The sequence below is a fragment of the Camellia sinensis genome, chromosome 4 (genome assembly GCF_055761805.1).
Source record: "Camellia sinensis isolate YWXY chromosome 4, ASM5576180v1, whole genome shotgun sequence".
Lineage (NCBI taxonomy): Eukaryota > Viridiplantae > Streptophyta > Magnoliopsida > Ericales > Theaceae > Camellia > Camellia sinensis.
The window spans coordinates 11,127,138-11,146,832 of record NC_138964.1 but is presented as its reverse complement, the minus strand read 5'-3'; the positions used below and the strand labels follow the sequence as shown (position 1 = coordinate 11,146,832).

The 19,695-nt window shown below is 34.9% G+C and overlaps 1 protein-coding gene and 1 long non-coding RNA gene across 2 annotated transcripts in view; both read right to left on the bottom strand.

Annotated features, from left to right (window-relative positions):
* LOC114314678 (uncharacterized) overlaps positions 1 to 19,695 on the bottom strand; it is a 160,233-nt gene that overhangs the window by 55,625 nt on the left and 84,913 nt on the right. The gene's annotated exons all lie outside the window — the stretch shown is intronic.
* On the bottom strand, positions 3,837 to 5,729 carry LOC145824487 (uncharacterized). Its single transcript, XR_014366019.1, has 2 exons — positions 5,048 to 5,729; positions 3,837 to 4,226 (listed from the first exon to the last, which is right to left on the bottom strand). It is a non-coding gene; the product is annotated as an uncharacterized LOC145824487 (long non-coding RNA).

The window sequence follows — 19,695 nt, the reverse complement described above, 5'->3', positions numbered from 1 at the left end:
CTTCAGGACTTCCCTGTCTTCATCCTCAACCTCTGCTGGTTTTGCTTCCCGAATATTGCAGGTAGATTTCATTGCTACCATGGAACAATTCTTTGCCTGCACTTGATCCCCTCTAACCTCCTCTATCCCATGCTCTGTTGGGAATCGCAGCAACTGGTGCAATGTTGAGGAAACAACCCCCATTGCATGCCGCCATGGTCTTCCCAGAATTGCATTGTAAGGGGAGGAGGTGTCAATTATGGTGTAGAGTACATCATCCATGTAAAAAATCACGTCAATTGGATAACAAATATTATGTATTCGAATAAACTTTCATTTGAAAAAAAAGAAGAATGAATGGTAAGAAAATTAACGGCTCCTAAAAAAGTCCAATCAACGTAATTTTTTACAGGGATGATGTACTTAAGAAATTCTAGAATGTGAACGATTCGGACTATCGAAAAGGGGTCCAAAAGTGGACCCAATGGACAGAACTATCCCAGACTATCCCAAATATAGGCTGAAGACGGTTCAGAGCCTAAAAATATATATGTTTAATTCAAAATATTATTAAACAAGGTAATTTTATGGCAATAAATTTTGAGAGCCATTATTCTCACTTTACTTTGTTCCAAATATACTCTATTTTAAATACATATATAGTAAGAACAAAAAAAAAAAAAATGAGTGTATTTAAAATAAAGTGGAGTGAGAATAATGCTTTCCTAAATTTTTATGATTTAGTTTGTTATATATATTTGTTTATTTTAAAATATTATTAAATAACAAAGTGGGTTAAAAATTTAAAATTAGATTAAAATAATTATATGATTTAAACAAAAGAATAAAACTAAAAAAGAAAAAAGAAAAAAATACAGTTATCTGGCACAATAAAATAGAACAAAAATTAAACAAATTAAAAAAATAAAATAAATAAATAAGAGATACAACTAGCACAATAGAGTAGAAAGAAAATTAAACAAATGAAAAAAGTAAAATTAAAGAGAGGGAGAGAGAGAGAGAGAGAGAGAGAGGGGCTGTAGGATGTTTTTCCGAGCAAGGATCCTCTAAAGTGATTTTTTTCTAAAGTTTCCTAAAGTGTTACATTGTGTGGTTGAGATTTACTGGCAAGTCACATCAGAAAAATTGATGTGACTTGCCAGTAAATCTCAATCACACAATGTAGCACTCTAGGAAACTTTAGAAAAATTTCACTCTAGAGGATCCTTGGTGTGTTTTTCCACTTCACTAAGACACTTTTGGTGAGTAACAAGAAGTCATTTGATATCATTTTCTTATATAGTGAAGGATGAGGTCATTTTGGTTTTTTGGACAAATTATTTTTTTAGGAAAAATTATCAATCGGAGCCATACATGCATGCTCATTGGGCGCATGTACCACACCTCTCTTTTATTTAGATTAAAAAGATAACAGTTGCAATCCAAATTCATTGGAGATATCTGCATATATTCAAATATGCACTAGTCTAAAACCACAAGATAAAGTGCTTTCTACCCAATAAAATAAGTGAACCCACCAAGGAAAGTAACGAGATTGAGAAAGGAAATAAACGAGAAACAACGATGAAGAGGAAAATTATATGGCAATTGATGATAACGACATGTAACCTTACCTCCTCCTCTTCCTTGTTTTCCTTCTCCTCCTGTTTCTTCTCCTTCTCCTCCTCCTCCTCCTTCTTCTTCTTCTTCTTCTCTTGCTGCTGCTGCTGCCGTTTCTTGTAGTATTTCCACAAATTTGGTTGCATGACTTTCATTATCACAAGACGCCATGAGCACTCAAGAGTGTATGTACTTTTCTTTTAAGATCCTTGTATGCAACTAGACGTCCTCAAAACTCAATTCACTAACCTTAATCTATGCACGAAAAAACTCACTTCTCGTTGGGAACAATGGTTAAGTTTGATGTAACCTTAATCTATATAGCGATAGGAAAACTGCTACATTTTATTTATTTATTTTTTTTTTTCAGCAAAAAAAAGCTACTTTATTAATGAAACATGAAACATGACACATTAATCAAGGCTAATTCTATTTTTCCACATCATTTATTGTGTCCACACAGTGAATGGATTAAATTTTTATTACAATCTTATCATTATTAATACAAACATCAAATCTTACAAATAAATTTTTTGTGTATACGCCTTTAGGAAACAAAAAATCTAGGTGCACACCTTACAAAAAATAATAAATAAATAAATAAATAAAACCTAGAACACATCAAACTAAAATCTACATTATTCCTCACTATAGGAAATTACACTTTTGTCGATCAATTTGCCAATTAAAAAAATTTTAGTTGTAAAAAAATCACTTTTCTGTGACTAATTTGAAATTGGTAGCTAAAAGTTCTAACTTTTACTGACTAAAGTGATTTAGTTGGACAAAAGTGATTTTCTACGACTAATTTGACATATTAGTCGCCAAAAATATATGCGGGAAGGTGAAAAATTGAGCAAGAGACTAAAATCTTTTAGCGACTGATGGAATTTGGTCGCAGATGTCAAAACGACGTCGTTTTGCTCTGCAGTGTAATTTTGGCCGACCAACACTATTGTAGGGAAAACAAATTAAAACATATTCAAACCCTATATTTCACAAATATCGCACCTAATTGAATTCGCCTTCTGAATCGCACCATTCACCTTGCCTTTTCACCGTCAACATCACCGCTCATTGTCCTCTCCTCTCTACCGTCAACACCGGCGTTCGTCTTTACCTCGCCATCGTCTATTTCTGCATTGCCATCGTCATCTAGGTAAGGGATTTGTATATCTGTTTCTCTATTTATTTTCATATGTCTCTTTCTTTGTATCTGTTTCTCTATCTGTCTCTGTCTCGCTATATCTGTCTTGCTCTTTCCTACACACATCTTTCCAGATCGGTTCTCATTGACATCTCTCTTCACCGATTGTTTGGATCTTCACCTCTACAACTCTCTCTCTTGACCACCAATTTGGTTCTACGATTTGTTTTGTAAGTTTACTATTTTGGCCTCTACTTTGCCTTTAGCAGATGGGTCTTTGTGGGGTTTTAAATCTATGGGTGTTGATTTCCGATCTCACAACCAATCAGATCTTCCTGTCGAGATCTAAGGAACTCAGTTGTAGAGCACACAGAAGAATAGATTAAACCCAACACCTGCATACAAGAAGACAATAAATACTACGGTGACTCGTCCACCCAGAGACACTCCGATGATCAAGTCAATCATGTATCTCTCAAAGATAATAACTCAAACACTACAATTTTAGTCGCCAAATGCCTTATTTTAGTTGCCAATTATTTTTGGCGACTAATATATTTGGTCGCCAATTTAGTTGCCAATAGTTCATCGGGGAAGACAATCGGCGACTAAAATATTTTTGATAGCCAAAAGTGACCTATCGGCGACTAAAACTTTAGTCGCCATATATTTTTTTAAAATAATTAAATATATATATTTTCTACTTTTAGCGAGTAAATTATTTAGTAGCCAATTAAGATGCATGTTTGGCGACTAACTATTTGGTGACCAAAGATTTCACTTTTGAGAATGGGCGACTAAAAATTTAGTAGTCAAAAGTTTCTTTTTTACAATTGGTGACTAAAAGTTTAGTAGCCAAAAGTTTCACTTTTTGAGAAATGACAACTAAAAATTTAGTAGCAAAAAGTCTCTTTTTTACAATCGGTGACTAAAATTTTAGTAGCCAAAAGCTAACCTGTGATATTTGTTTAGTTGCCAAAAGATTTCATTTAGTTTTTATAATATGTTCTGTAATATTTTTTGCACCACCTGTAACCTGTGCATATACAAAATTATTCATCAATTTATTCATTCATTCAATTCTTAACCATTCAACAAAAATATTTCTCCACAACCTGTAGCATTCAATTTCCAACCATATACAAAACTTAACTATTAACTGTACATATAAAAGAAAATAAGAATTCATAAACATAGTATAATCCAACAAATACATATACTATCCAAACCAACAATTAAAATCTAAATTAAATAAAATCTTAATTAACAAAACAAATTAGGGTGTCCATCTCTTTATCACGTGCTATTGATGCAACTTCGGATATGGTATAAGGGGGTCTCCATCTCATCCTATTGTTAAATTCTTACATGTAGGTCACTGCATCAGGGATCAATCCAGTCATTCGTCTTCTTCAACTTGTGAGACTTCTCAGTCAGGCCTTGACCAGGTTGCACAACATATTATTTCCTTCACAATTAGCTACAGAGAACAAATAAGATAATGAATATAAGAGTCTAACAATATCTATTTACAAAAAGTTTAATAGTAACTATTACCAAACACATAGAAAAGCCACGACGAGAACGTCTTCAGTGTTGACCAGCTATTAAATAAATCAAATCAACCACAATTTCAATAAAAACATTTCAAAAACTCAAGAGTTTAAAACTTAAACAGTACCAAGGTTTTTGCAATGTGTGATTTAGTAGAAAACAGCCATACCATATAGTCTAAGAAGTAACTGCCATCAACTATTTGTCAAATCTTAATTAAAGATTATATTATGAGCTTAAGAAACTAGCCAATTAGATGAATATTGCAATGCACTGCACCCTATATTGGTTGATAGAGTTAAAGGGTTTTAGGATAGAATCTTGTCAAATACTCAAGGATCTAAGTTAATCTTACCCTAAAGAGTGCTGCTAATCATCTCCCAGACCTCTTTCAATTATTGTTGTTGCTCCAAGATCAGAAATTCTTTTATCAAGCTTGCGTCAATCACATTTTCTATTTAAACACAATGTGGGAAAATTTGACAAAATTATTTTGTATTTCCTTGAATTTTTTGTGTGTGTGTGTGAGAGAGAGAGACAGAGAAAAGTGCATTGTTATTTTGTATTTCTTTCCTTTCAGTTCACTTCACTATTTTTTTTTAATATATAAATATTTTCTTTCACTTTCACTTTCACTTCTCTACGTTTATTTATTTCTAATCAAATAGACCCTTGGGAGGATTTAACTAAGCATATAGCCCCTTAACAGATCCAAAAAAAAAAAAAAAATGCATTGAATACACCAACCTCAACACATTTTGAACCTCTCCTGCTAGAATCAATTCACTTTGGCCCACAAACATCTTTAAAACCTGTACAGCTTCCTCAAATCAAACCTTCACATAATACAAATGCCTTAACTCCTCCGTGTTCGGTCCACAAAAAATGATCGTGTCATAAACAAAAGACAAGTGAGATATTTTCTCCACTGAACCCCCATTGCTCCCAACAACTCTTGCTGTTTAACTAGTAAATAGAATCTTAAAATAATAACAATAATTATAAAATGAGTAGTAAATGCAGTTATTTTTCTCCACTAATCTCTGCGAAAGGTGGATCATGAATGCACAAGGCTTTATATCCCTTACCCTCAACAAACAACTACTAATTAGTAGAAGTGGAAGCACACATGAGGTGTGCCAACCAACTAATAGGAAAAGATTCAAATTTCCTACATACGCACACATTCATTGAAGATAAAAATAATTGTGTCATCATCTAAAATTCTGTGTAGTTATCCACATTTCTCTATAACTACCTGTTCACGGTTTCTTCTCAAATCACGCCTTCCTCTCCCTTTGCACTTATATTATTGTCTTTTCTATAACTGCCTATTCACAGTTTCTTCTCAAACCACATCTTCCTTTCCTGCTTAAATTTAAATTGTTTATGAAGTGCAAAATTTCTAATATACATTGTATGATTTAAAGGTCTTTGTTAGGTTTTATTCTTGGCAACCCCGTTTGACAAAACTCCTTTCAGTTGTATTTATTTTCGCATTTTTATTTCAGTGAGGCTATGAGTGTTTAGATGCGAATCCAACCCGAATTGTGTATTTCAGAGAAGTTTGTGATGCTAATGCTTTTAAGATTGCCACTTCGCTGATTATAACGGGGATCGAGCTGCCCGGTTAGCTCGCGGGGGTCCAGAGGGCAGCACCCCTTGGCGGGTCTGGGGTAGCGCCACGGCGGGGTCGAGGGGCAGCGCCCCCGAAGCAAAATGTAAAAATGCATTCCAAGTTGCTTGTTCGCTCGAGCGGACATTACCCCGCTTGAGTGGAGAATCCCTGGTTCCAGAAGTTTTGGTCGCCTGTAAAAGTACTGAGCTGTGTGATTTCACGCTTGAGCGGGTTCTCTAGCGCTCGAGCGGACCTCTGTTATATCACGCGCATATTTTGCTGAAGCTGCTTGAGCGGGATGTTGGGCGCTCGAGCGGAGATCGCAGGACAGATTCTATAAATTCGCATGTTGGGTCAAATTTTAGGATTACTACTCCAGATCTTCTTTTTGGGCTCTAGGGTTTATATCTGGGGATACTTTGTGAGTTTTCTTTGATGTTTTGATTGGGTATTCAACTCATGTTTTAAAGAGTATACATCAAAGGTTTTGTTTGTTCCACAAAAGAGATAGTTGTTCTTCGGTGGATTCTGAAGAATTCGAGCCTGAAGCTTCGGTGGATTCCGGGGTGGCTCATCGTAAAGACAATTCCGAGGTGAAGACGGGTTGGAAGAGGCACATAGAGGTTGGTTCAATTAGGCGTGGATTAGCTAGATAATTGAGAGTATACCTATGTAATTCCTTTAAATCTTCTTAGTGGATTGTTTTGTGGCTGTTGCCCGTGATTTTTTAATCACAGTTGGAGGTGTCCAATTGTGGTTTTTTCCACGTTAAAATCATTGTGTTGATGTGTCTTCATTGTGTTGATTGGGGATTGTTATATACTGCTTAAAATTGTTACATAATCACAAATCAATATCTGGGGGATTTCTAGATTTTTCAATTGGTATCAGAGCAGGTCGTTCTATTTTTTTTTAAAAAAAATTCTTTTAGAACGGGATCTTGTTTGATTTGTGATAATGGATACAATTCGTGAAGAAAATTCTATGGTTCGACCACCCCTGCTTGACGGATCCAATTATTCTTTTTAGAAAGCTTGGATGAGATCATTTTTAAAATCTATTGATGAAAAAGGTTGGCAATCTGTCATGTATGGATGGACCGAACCAACAATTACCGTTGATGGAGTTACAATCCCCAAACCAATTGATAAGTGGGACACAATTGATTACCATAATAGTAGCTGGAATAGTAAAGCCATCAATTCTCTCTTTTGCGTTGTCACAACTGAAGAATTTAGTCGTATTTGTAATTGTGAAGTCGCAAAAGAGGCTTGAGATATCTTACAAACTATTTATGAGGGCACTCCTTCTGTTAAACGCTCAAAACTTTAAAGGCTCACGTCTAGTTTTGAAAACTTTTCAATGAAAGATAGTGAGACCTTTGATGAATTTTATGTGAAGTTGAGTGACATTGTAAATTCTAGCTTCAATTTAGGTGGAAAAAATTCCAAAATCCAAAGTTATGGGAAAAATTTTGAGATCCTTGCCCGATCGGTTCCAACCAAGAGTTACGGCTATTGAGGAGGCTCAAGATGTTGATAACCTCAAGCTGGATCAGTTGGTTGGAAATCTCTAAACTTATGAGGCACACAGGAATTTCAAAAAGAAATAAAAAGATATTGCTTTTAGTAGTGCTCATAGAGTGGGAGAGGATTCTGATGAGGATTGTGAGATAGATTCCAAGATTACAGCTGCTTTTGTTAAACAATTTAAAAAATCTTTTTTGAAAAAGAATCCTAATCTTTTGGAATCTACACATACTCATAAATCTAAAGGCAAAGATAAACTCAAAATTAATTCTATAGCCAAGAAAGAGAAAGGAAAGATACAAGGAAACTCTGAAAGAGTCTAATACTATGAATGCCAAGGATATGGCCACTTTGCTTCAGAATGCCCCACTCGTTTGAAAAAGAAGAAAGCCCTCGCTATCACTTGGGATGATGAATCAGAATCTGATGAAAGTGACAACGAAGACCAAGGCGAAGAGGGACATAAACAATTCCTTGCTTTCACGGCGGCTTTCGAAGCTGAAGGACAAACAGATTCTCCGAAGAGGTCAGTTGAGAATATCACTGATGATGAATCCTCGGAGAGTGATTATGAAGAGCTTGAGCAAGCTTATGAAAAGTTGTATAAGGAGTCTCTTAACTTATTCAAATTGAATGACAAACTCACAAAGAAACTCAAAGCATGTTAAAGTGAGAATGTCAAACTGAAGGAGGAGATTTCCGAGGCCAGGATTAATGCCATCAAGGTAGCTGATGACCGACAAGTTCTTTGTGCAAAACTGTTGACTTGTGAGACAGAGAGGAATGAGCTACTGCAAACCCATGCCATGTATGAAGAAAAGATTGAATCTCTCGAGATGTCACAAGTTGCTTTGGAAGAACTAATGATCAAGAAAGAGGAAGAGCTCAAGTGTACCATGGTTACCATTGGTCTTTGGAACAAAGGATCAAAGACTTTGGACAATATCATTGGGTCTCAACAAATCTGTTCTGACAAGAATGGCATTGGCTTTGGTGGTAAGAAAGGGCAAAAACAGAGTGCTTCAACATCTCATGATACAAGAACTCAAGGAAAGGGAGAACAAAAAATTCAACGTAAGGATGGACTTCTCAAACTTCCTAGAGTTGGTAAGGTAAAAGAAAAGAAGGTACACCATGTTTTTATTTGTCATCATTGTGGTATATATGGTCATATTCGCCCTTATTGTTATAAATTTCATGGGAGAGTGTATTTTCCTAGACCTAGGAATAGGAAGTTGGAAACCATGTCGAGACGGGTTCCTATTGCATGGGAAAGGAACCACAACGTCAAGACACCACCCAAGAACCGCAATTCTCACAACTCTGTTCGTACTAAAGCAGTTTGGGTGAGAAAACTTGACTTGTGTTAATTTGTTTATTTGTTTTAGCTTTTGGGTTTTTGTGTGTTGTTTTTAATGAAAAAAAAAATGTGTGCTTGCTCATTTTTTTTTTTCTTGCTTTATTTTTGAAAAAAAAAAAAGAAAAAAATTCCAAAAAGATTTTCTTAGTATGGTTTTGCAAGCTTGAAATTTTTGAGTGGTCCTTGGTGCATATTGGATTTGATGAGAATATCCATTACATGTTAATATATGTGTGCTTTATGTGGTCATTATTCGTTTTGGAGTGTGTGTTTTTGATTAGTATGTCTCATTCTGTACACACTCTTGGATTAGCAAATTTTGGAGTCTTCCGCCTTAGTGATTATTTTTTTTCTCTATGGACTTCTGTCATTGATCTTTTGCGTTTCTAGAGGAATTGACCTATACTAGCATATCATGGGTGATGTTGAGTCTCTTAACCACCTTCCATCTTTTTGCATCTCCATGGCTTTCCCCTTAATTCTTTGCAGTCTAGCCATGAGGAAAAGGCTACCTCAGAGTCACCAACCAGGCCATCCTTATTATATCCATGCTTCTCTGGTTTGGTTTCCATACTCTTGAGTGTTTCAGCCGCCAATGATTGTGCAAAAGAAAAAGAAATAGAAAAATAAAAAGAAAAAGAAAAAGAAAAAATATGCAAAAGAAAGAAAAAAAAGAAAAAGAAAAGATTCATTGATTGAGGGGGGCCTCTGCCTTTACTCACCAAATACCTCTTGATTCCTAGTGGTTTGACTTTCCTTTGTTGTGCTTAGATTCTCTTACCAAAGGTCCAGCTTTCATATCACTACTAGGATTGAATCTAGTGTTTGTCGAACTTCAAGAGTCACACACACACTTTTCTCATGGGATCTATGCTTTTCACATAATGCATCACTTTCTTGCATGAGGAATTTTCTACAGACTGTGCACATTGTGTTTACAAGTAATTGTACTTCTTGGATAATCTTATGTGTTTTAAGGTATTAATCTGAAATTCCTTGTTTGCTCCACCATATTATTTTTATCGTTTTCTTCTTGTTCACTGTTTTCAGTGTTTGTGGTTGCTTTTAGTGAGGGGGAGTTTGGTTCATCTTGATTTGGGTTGGTAAGGGAGTTTGGTTTTTCATTGCAAGAGTTATTTAGCATGAACACTTTGATATGTTCGGTAAGGGGGATTGGCTTTAATTGATTTGCAAATTGCTATGCACTGTTTGCTAATTATTTCCTTCTTGTATGTTCTTGGTATTTACATCGTCATATCATTGCTTGTGTGGTTTATGATCTTGCTTTTGTTGTTTGAGAGTTGTTTTTCATGAGTCTTAGTTTATCTCATGTTTCAAGAAAATCGTGTCATATGTCTATTGTTTTTTTATATACTCTTGTGGGACTAATAGTTGTTTTGGAGATTGTGGCACTAATAACTGTTTTGCAGATCATGACCTTGAGAAAGAAGTTGGCTTCTGTTGGCTGTAATGGGTTGGGGTGTTTAGGATTTTATTTGTTAGGTGTGTTTTGTCACGGCATTCCCAAAGGGGGAGATTGTTAGGTTTTATTCTTGGCAACCCCGTTTGACAAAACTCCTTTCAGTTGTATTTATTTTCGCATTTTTATTTCAGTGAGGCTATGAGTGTTTAGATGCGAATCCAACCCGAATTGTGCCTTTCAGAGAAGTTTGTGATGCTAATGCTTTCAAGATTGCCACTTCGCTGATTATGACGGGGATCAAGCTGCCCGGTCTGCTCGCGGGGGTCCAGGGGGCAGCACCCCTTGGCGGGTCTGGGGCAGCACCACGGCGGGGTCGAGGGGCAGCGCCCCTGAAGCAAAATGTAAAAATGCATTCCAAGTTGCCTGTCCGCTCGAGCGGAGAATCCCTAGTTCCAGAAGTTTTGGTCGCCTGTGAAAGTACTGAGCTGTGTGATTTCGCGCTCGAGCGGGTTCTCTAGCGCTCGAGCGGACCTCTGTTATATCACTCGCATATTTTGCTGAAGTCGCTCGAGCGGGATGTTAGGCGCTCGAGCGGAGATCGCAGGACAGATTCTATAAATTCGCGGGACAGATTCAAGAAGAAGAAGAAGAATAAAAGAAAGAAAGAAAAGAAAGGCCCTCTGTTACATCAATAGTACATGGATAAAATCATAAAATCAAGTAAAATATGATGATACAAAACCAAAAACCATAATGTAGTTATGTATATGTATAAGGTCACTCTTCAGGCCAAGAGTAACAGAATTCCAGGGGTCATGGGGCATTAGTTTAGGCCTTGAAGAAGTCTTAATAGATCAAATACACGTAGTATGCTAATCAATCATGATTGCCAATCAAAAGATTATCTTTGCTGGAAAAGTAAAGGACTAGACTTCACAAAACATCCTCAACTAGACAAATGAAAAATCATATACGTAATAGTTCCCAAGCGGGATCACAGTAGAATCTCCGGATACTAAAGTCGGCTCACACAACTTTATCGCTCTATGCAGATCTTTCAAATGACCCCATTTGGGTTGCCTTAATAGTCCTAGACCAAAAGAGGAAATAACCCTTAAGTTTATTGAAGAACATATAATCTTTAAAATTTTATGTTTTCTTAAACCATCTACATCTCCTTATCAGGAAAAGGAATGACATTTTCTCACGAGTCATGACAAAAATGATTGTAGAGGAGCTATTAACATGACTGTCGCAATCATTTTATTGTTGAACTTTCACTTTCATGTTGAGTTCCCCATCAACTGATTATATTCAACTTCTCTAATAAATTTGATCACCATCATAACCACTAACAACGTCACAATTATGGAGGGATATAACTATTACTTAAAAATAAATAAATAAATGTCAACAGGAGCAACTTTACTCTATGATAAACCCAATTCAATCAATCACATGTTGACATCAATTTTACTCTATAATTATATTGGGTGTACATTTATCTATAGGAAGATACATAAACTAAAAATATGAAAGGCTCTTCTAGGGGTGTGAGAGTCATGTACCAATTATATTAAGGACACTCTAGTGTGCTACAAGTAAAGTCACAAGAAAAATTAATAATATAGAAATATATTCTGATTGAATTCTAAGTTCATATTGAACGAACTCCTAATTCACAAAGTTGAGAACAAAGGTGAGTCAATGTTACTTTCCTAATCGACAAAATTCTTTTGAAAGGGATTATAGGAGTGTGAGATTAATCTATCTACAAACTTCTATGTTAATCTTATATAAAGGACACTCTACTGTGCTAATTGAATTCATTTATTTTAATTGAATTAAGAAAAGAAAAGATCTATTTGTACATAACATAGAAATATATTCTAATTGAATTCATTTATTTTAGATCTGCCTTGTTAGTTATTCCATAATTGTAGTTCTTTTTTTTCCCCCATAATTGTATTTCTAGCTTTAAATTAAAGGGAATGCTAATTAATTTTGTAGAATAACATTAATAGCCATCCTATGTTAGTTTTTTCATTTGAAGTAAATTTGTGTAAAACCATTAATCATTTGTCAGTAAAAATGACTTGAATTTCATTAACAGATGTAGGCTACTATGTTTCGGCCAAGTCTTTCGCATAGGATTGATGTAGTCTTTATACCAGCAATTGTAGAAATACTTTATTCTGCAAACTGAAAGTTTTTCTAGAAAATAAATGTACTAGCTACAAAAAGATCTATTTGTAAATTTGGTATTAACTTTTCAATATTCTTGAATTCATTTTATCCATTAAGCTGTCAAAGAAGGATCTAACTTCCAATCAATGTGATCTAATTTCCAATCAATGGATTCCAACATAAATATACTCAATTTTCAACTAACTTTTAACCATAAATCAGAAGAAATCTAAACTTTTAACCAACTATTCATAATCCCACGGTTCTTGATTGTTCAAGAAATAAAACAGAGCCCATATTCACTTTCTTCTAGTTTTCGTTTTGTATATTCTATAAATTAGATATGAACTTTTCAACCAAAAAATATTTTCTCTATATCTACCCAGTGTCATTCAAGAAGGGAAAAAAACAGAACCTGAGCATCAACAACTAAAATTTCCTCTTATCAACTTTACAACTCTGAAGCAATAGAAGGGGACAAAACAGAGCATGAGCATATATAATCTATATCAATCTATACTTCTTAGAGGAAGAACTATAAGCATATATAATCTATATCAGTATATTCCTAAAATTTTCTATTAACTTACCTACTAATAATATTCTTAAATTGTTCAGTACCTTAAATCAATTGCTATCTGCCTAATAATACTATATTTGATATGCACATATAACTTTACTCAGCAATTTAAGCAGTTCTTCACGATTGCTTAAATAGAGCAACAAAAGTTTTGGAATTAAACACAACTTGGAGCTCATATGTGCTTCAAATGTAGAAAAAGAGTACAACCCTAAAATGATTTTATCAAAATCCTACAAGATCAAAAATAAAATAAAACCCTGGATCCACGATGGTGAAATTGGGAAATAAAGGAAGGGATAAAAAGAGAGAGAGAGAGAGAGAGAGAGAGAGAGAGAGAGAGATAAAGAAAAGCCTGAATGTGGCTGGGAGGGGGGCCACGATGGTGAGCGACTATGGCGAGAGCTGCGATGGTTAGCAGCGGTAGCGAAAGCCGCCATGGTCGGTGGTAGAAGTTCGATGGTAACTGTTAGCAGGGATGGTGAGTCGGTGAAAAGATACTTCATTCATCTATGAATATTATATACTTCATTCATCAGTGTTTAGATTACAGCAGGCGTTACATGCATTATATATTTATAAATATTCATTTTGAATTTACAACATATGAAAAAATATTCATTCTGAATTTACATCATTCATCAGTGTCTAACTTATGAGGTTGTCATACATTCAACTTTCCTTGAGGATGAGTTAAATTAGGCTCCGTTTAGGAAGATAGTTTGTTGGTTTTTTTAGCTATTTTAGTCATAAAAGGCAAAATAAATTATTTTAGCTACAACAAACAAAACATCACATCCAATCCATAATCATTACACTCTTCTCTCACAAAAAAAATTAAAAAGTCAAAAAACCCTTCCCAAACCAAGCTTTTTAGCCCAGACTAAAATAATCAAAAAAGTCAAAAAACCAACCCACTTCCCAAACCAACCCTTAAAAGATAATCACTTGATGCTTTACCAGGGTGGGGAGTCTTGACTTTTGCCAATCAAAAATAGAATTTTAAAAAATATATATATAAACTTATAAATTTAGCAGACCCGCTGCATACCCCCAGTGACGTGGCACGCCCCCAGTGACGTGGCGCGCCCCCACTGGCCGAAAACTCAAAAAAAAAAAAAAAAAAAAAAGTTTGTTTTTTGGGCCAATCCCCCAGTGACACCTCACTGGGGGTCGACCCCCAGTGGGGGTAGGAAGCATTAATCTAAATTTAGCACACTCAACCCCTTCTTTTAGTGAATTTATTACTGCATAGATAATTTCCACAAAGATGAAAAACCTTGCAATATGGCCCTAAATGTAGCTTATTGGATCAACATCTTTAGAGAGGGTTTTTTTTTTTTTTTTTTTTTTTAAAAAAAGTGATTGTTTTTTCTTGCGAAAATGATAATCATTCACAATAAAACATTGAAAAACACACATTTTTCAAGTGGGTTTTATATCTTGAAACAAAAGAGACCATAGTGGCTGAACTCCATCATCATCACCAACCATTTTTTCTTTGTCATAGTGATTATTGACCCTTGGGCTCAAATCACCTACTTCCAAAGGCCATGACATATCTGGACTTTTGTTGACAAAAAACAATCTCTCTTGAACTCTACTGTCCAACGGGCTCGATATGACCGGGCTTCTGTTTATGGACCTCTCTTGCATTTTCCTAGGGCTGAGCAAGTGATTCGTGAAATCCGTAATTCGATCCAGTCCAGTCCAATCCGATAGGTTTGGATTGATTTTTTGAATCCGCGGTTCGGTTCCGGATTGAAGAATTAAAAATCCGTAATCTACGGATTGGTTCCGGATTGAACCCTACGGTTCCGGATTGGAACCGATCCGAACCGTATACAAATAGTCTATATTTTTATTATACATCCTCCCCCATAGTATCTTCTCTTAATTCTATATAAAATCTAAACTCAAACCTAAAACTGTATAATATTTTCTTTTATGACTCTTGTTTGTTGGTTTTTAGTTTTAATTTGTAATGGTTTAAATACTTATAGTGAAACCAAATTTTCTTATGGTTGTTTAAATTTTAGAACAGTATGTCGCTATTATAGAAAAATATGTTGCTATTGTGGAACTAATATGTCGCTATGTTTATATTTTTATAAAATTAAAGTGTTATAAATATATTTTTGTTATTTAATTATGTGAATCCGTGGTCCTAAACCGATCCAATCCGTATTTAAATGGATTGGTTCGGATTGGTTCCATGATTTAAACGGATTGGATTGGTTCCAATTTTTTAGGAACTGTAAATAACAGATTGGTCCTAGTTTTATCCCAATCCGGTCCAATCCAAACTATGTTCACCCCTACATTTTCCCATCTAGAGGCCCAGAAACACTTAGGCTCCTACTTGTCACCATCATTCTCTCATGGGTCCTCCTATCCAAAGGTCCAGACCATATTATGCTCCTATTTGTGATCATAACCTTCTCTTGGCTGAACTCCTTTGAACTATGGTGCTTCCTTAGGGCTCCAGTCCAATGGGCCTGGAAAGGGGTTAGCTCAGGCACAGTGGAGCTATCTGAATCCCTAAAAAGAGCCCACTTGCCAATGCTCTTTGTGAAGCACTTCTTGGCCTTGTTGATGGCTAAAAAGAGCCTCAAAATGCATCGCGGGCCATCTCCAACCTCCTTTCGGGCTAGTTTGAGAATCTTTAGCCTGTGTTTGGCTATGGAAATCCTCATGCTTCGGAGGAATTCGTGGTTGAAGGATTTCAAATCCTCCTCTTCGAGTTCATTGCGAGTGAATATGAGACCATACTCGTATGTGAGCGAGCGGTCGAGGCCGCTTTTGGACAGCCAGGAGAACCAGTCCATGGCTAATGGGTGATCATGTTTGATGCTTTTGATATATAAAAGAAGTTGAGAAGGTGAAGAAGATATGTAAATGAATGGGCTTAAAAGGGAGTCATTTCTTACTTTCCTCTGTATATATGCAATTTAAAACAATGCATCATTAGTGTGATGAAATTGTTAGGTGTTACTCATCATTTTTTTGGCTATGCTACCAGTTTTGTTTTAAATCTCCCAACCAATTCCATAACTTGCTTTCATAACTCCCAACTGGTGTTCTGGCCAGAAAACTTGTCTCTAGAATTCATTACAAGAAGTTGTTGAGAAGTAGCTATGATTTTAAATATTGGCTGATACGTACATATCAATCATATATATTTTTGTTTTGACCTTTTGACATTGATACACCCCAGTATATATGCAAACGAGAATGAAAATTGCATGCATATTGGTTGATTTACAACCCGATTCACCGTCAATCCAATCAATTTGATTGTTAAAATTTTATCTTCTTGTTCATAATTTTAAAAATTGGATAAATTATATTTGTACTCTCTATAGTTTTTCTTTTTATGTTAATTTGATCCATATAGTTTTAATTGCGTTAATTTTATTTTTCTATTATGTCAGTTTGGTTCAATTAATAACAATATTTTAGAAATTATACTGAAATCAATAAGTAAAATAGTCAATTCACTATTCTCAAAGTAATTGAGGGATTAACATAAAAATTGAAATAGTCTATTCTCCTTTAAATGGAAGGATTAGCATCTAATTTGAAAAGATCTAATTCCTTTTTAATAAATAATTTTTCTTTTGATTATTGTCTAATTTATTAATTGAACTAAATTGTCATAATGATAAGAAATTTAAAAGGTAAAATTGATATAATTAAAAATCAAATTAACAAAAAAGAAAATGACAAGGACCACAAATATTATTTACCCTTAAAATTTTATGAGTGTCACTCGATTCTTGGCAAGTATTAAATAATTTATCTTCCGCTGCCATTATTTTTGAGCTTGGAAGCAGCCAGGGACTGCCTCATGTTTTCTAATTCCCAACTTCTCCCCATCATAAGAAGTAGTTCAGAAATAATAATGTTATCTAAATGGTTGGTAATTCCCAATTTGTTCTCGTTATAAGAAGTAGATGAGACGGTGAAGATATAAATGAATGGGCTTAAAAGAGGGTAATTTCTCACTTTCCTCCAGAGTGGTCGTAGATCGAATTAGGTCGGGTGGTATTTTATCTATCATTCATTCAAAATTTAGCAGATTAAAAAAATTAATTCGCATTCGTTCACCGATTTGATGGATGTGAATTGAGCGGATCATACGAGTTGGCGGATAGATACGATCGGTTTAGTGGTTTGGTAGTTTGGACTTTACAAATTTTGGACATTATTTTGAGTTATAATTTATAACTTTTACAATCTCTAATAACTAGTAATTTAAAAAAATATATATTATTTGTCTATAATAGGCCATGGCACCACACATGCATATTTTTAAAGTATTGTTTTTTATTTTCACAAATATATATATTTTATTATTTTTACTCTATTTTGTTACTTGTTAGTATTTTTCTTTTTTTCAACTTTATCTACGAACAGATTGGATTCATATGAGTGTGGGATGGTTGATCTGCCATGTAACGCCCCAAAAATTATGCAAAAAGATAGAACATTAACCATGGTTCCTTACGATAAACCAGAATAAATCCCCAACACTTTGCACTACATGATCATGGGGTGTTATACAAAATAATTCCACATGCAAATATACATTCAATGGTTTCTAGTACATGAATCTATAGTATGTAGAACATTCAATCTAAAAATAAATAAATACCCTCAAAAGCTTACAAATTCCAGGGTTTATACACAAAAATAGTTTTTCGGACCCATACAATTATAGCCCTTGGCTAACAAAATATACCACAACAAAACAAGAGCCTTATGCTCTCAACATATACATCCACGTCCTAATTTGACGGAATCACCACATCTTTTCCTGTACCAAAATCCCATAGGGTGAGTATAAAGCCCAGTAAGAAATTCTTAACAAAGTATATATATTTTATACAAGTCTTAAGAAATGAAATGCACATGCAATGCAATGCTATGCCTTTTTTTTAAAAAAAAAAAATCACATTCCTCATCTTTTGAAAACCATCATACTCAATGGTACCTTGAAATCTCAACATCTCAAAAATGTTCAATTTAGTTCAAGGGGGCGGTAAATAAGACTCAGGTAATCCCTAGGTTAGTGTCTGCAAGTAGGCATAACTAGCACTACCAAAACCCCACTTTATCGATTGCTAACCGAAAGGGAAGTGGTACCTCCACCACACGTGTTTTCGGTCTTTCACCCCAGACTCTCATGCCAACTTAATCAATTTCATCTACACCTCTTATCCAGACTTACCAATGTATTTATCCCAAAACAATTCCATTAAAAAAAATTAATTCACAAACCTTCTTTTCTCAAAACAAAAGTTTCCAAACTCAATTCAAAATTTGTAACAACAAATTGAATGGATATGTAAATGCCACAATTATCAATGCCACATTTGAATTTGGGGCTTTTATCTCTTTTCTTCTCCAAAACTTGAGGTAGGAATTTTCTTAGAGTTATATATATATATATATATATATTTTTGTAAGATATAGTTGATTTTGAAACCCCTTTGATAGTATTGAAAATTTGATTTATTTTTTATTTTTTATTCAAGAATATGAGTAATTTTGAAAGTGGGTTTACTCCTTGTTTCTTTGAAATAATCTCTTGAGGGTTTTGAACTACATTGATTGAAGAAAAAATGTTTTGGAGAGATCCTTTCAAATGATTTGGGCATGTATAGTTGTGGTGAGAAAACCTAGAAATTAGGAGTTTTAAAAGATGTTGAGAATCCATGGATGGCATTGTTACTATTATATTTCTTTTGTGCCAAAATGAATGAATGATTGAAAATTTTCTTATTTTTATATACAAATGATGACTTTCATGGAATATGAGAATTTTGACCTTGGAAGTTGTTGTCCAAGTGTTGATATAGTCTTGTGATGACTAAATTGTTGGGAATGCACAAAGTATGGGAATGTTGCTACTCATTGATGGATTTAAATGAATATGTGGCTATTTTGTGAAATGACATTGAAAGGAGAAATGGAAATTTTGATTATTGTGGAATTATTGTATGAGATAATTGAAAATGGAGAAACTCAATCTTCACTGCACACAATAAAGCCCTCGAGAAGTTATCCAACTTTAATGAAGGATGTTTGGTAAAAAATCTAATGGATTTAAAGAAATCAAGGTTTTGATCTAATTTGGTGTAGGAAATGTAAAGAGAATGGAGAGAAAAAGGTTTTTAGAGAGAGTGATATTATGAAAAAATGATATACATTCAGCCCCAAAGAGAGAAAAGACAAAAAATTTCGGACTCAGCGGAGTCCTGCACGTGCAGCACCCATTTCCACACTTGCGGAGTGTGCCTCTCGCATATGCGGCACTCACTCCCGTGTGCGGCGCTTTCACCTCGCACCTCCAGCCGCACCTGCATATATTACAGTGTTGCATCTTGGACCTCCCCTGATCTCCGCACGTGCGGCCTCACCTCCCGCACGTGCGGCCCTCCTTCCGTATGTGTGGCCCAAGCCCCCGCATGTACGGCTCTGTCCTCCAGCCAGGAAAAGTTTCGGTTCAACTCAAGACATTTCGGATCCAACCTCGCACCTTTCGAAACAAGTGAAACTCGGGATAACAATAAGGAAGAATGAAAATTTTTGAGAAAAAAGTTTTCAAAACAACGAACCTAACTGTTAACAAGATCACGTATTAAAACCCGACATTTTAACGAAAGTAAATCCAACATAACTTAAGAGGGCGA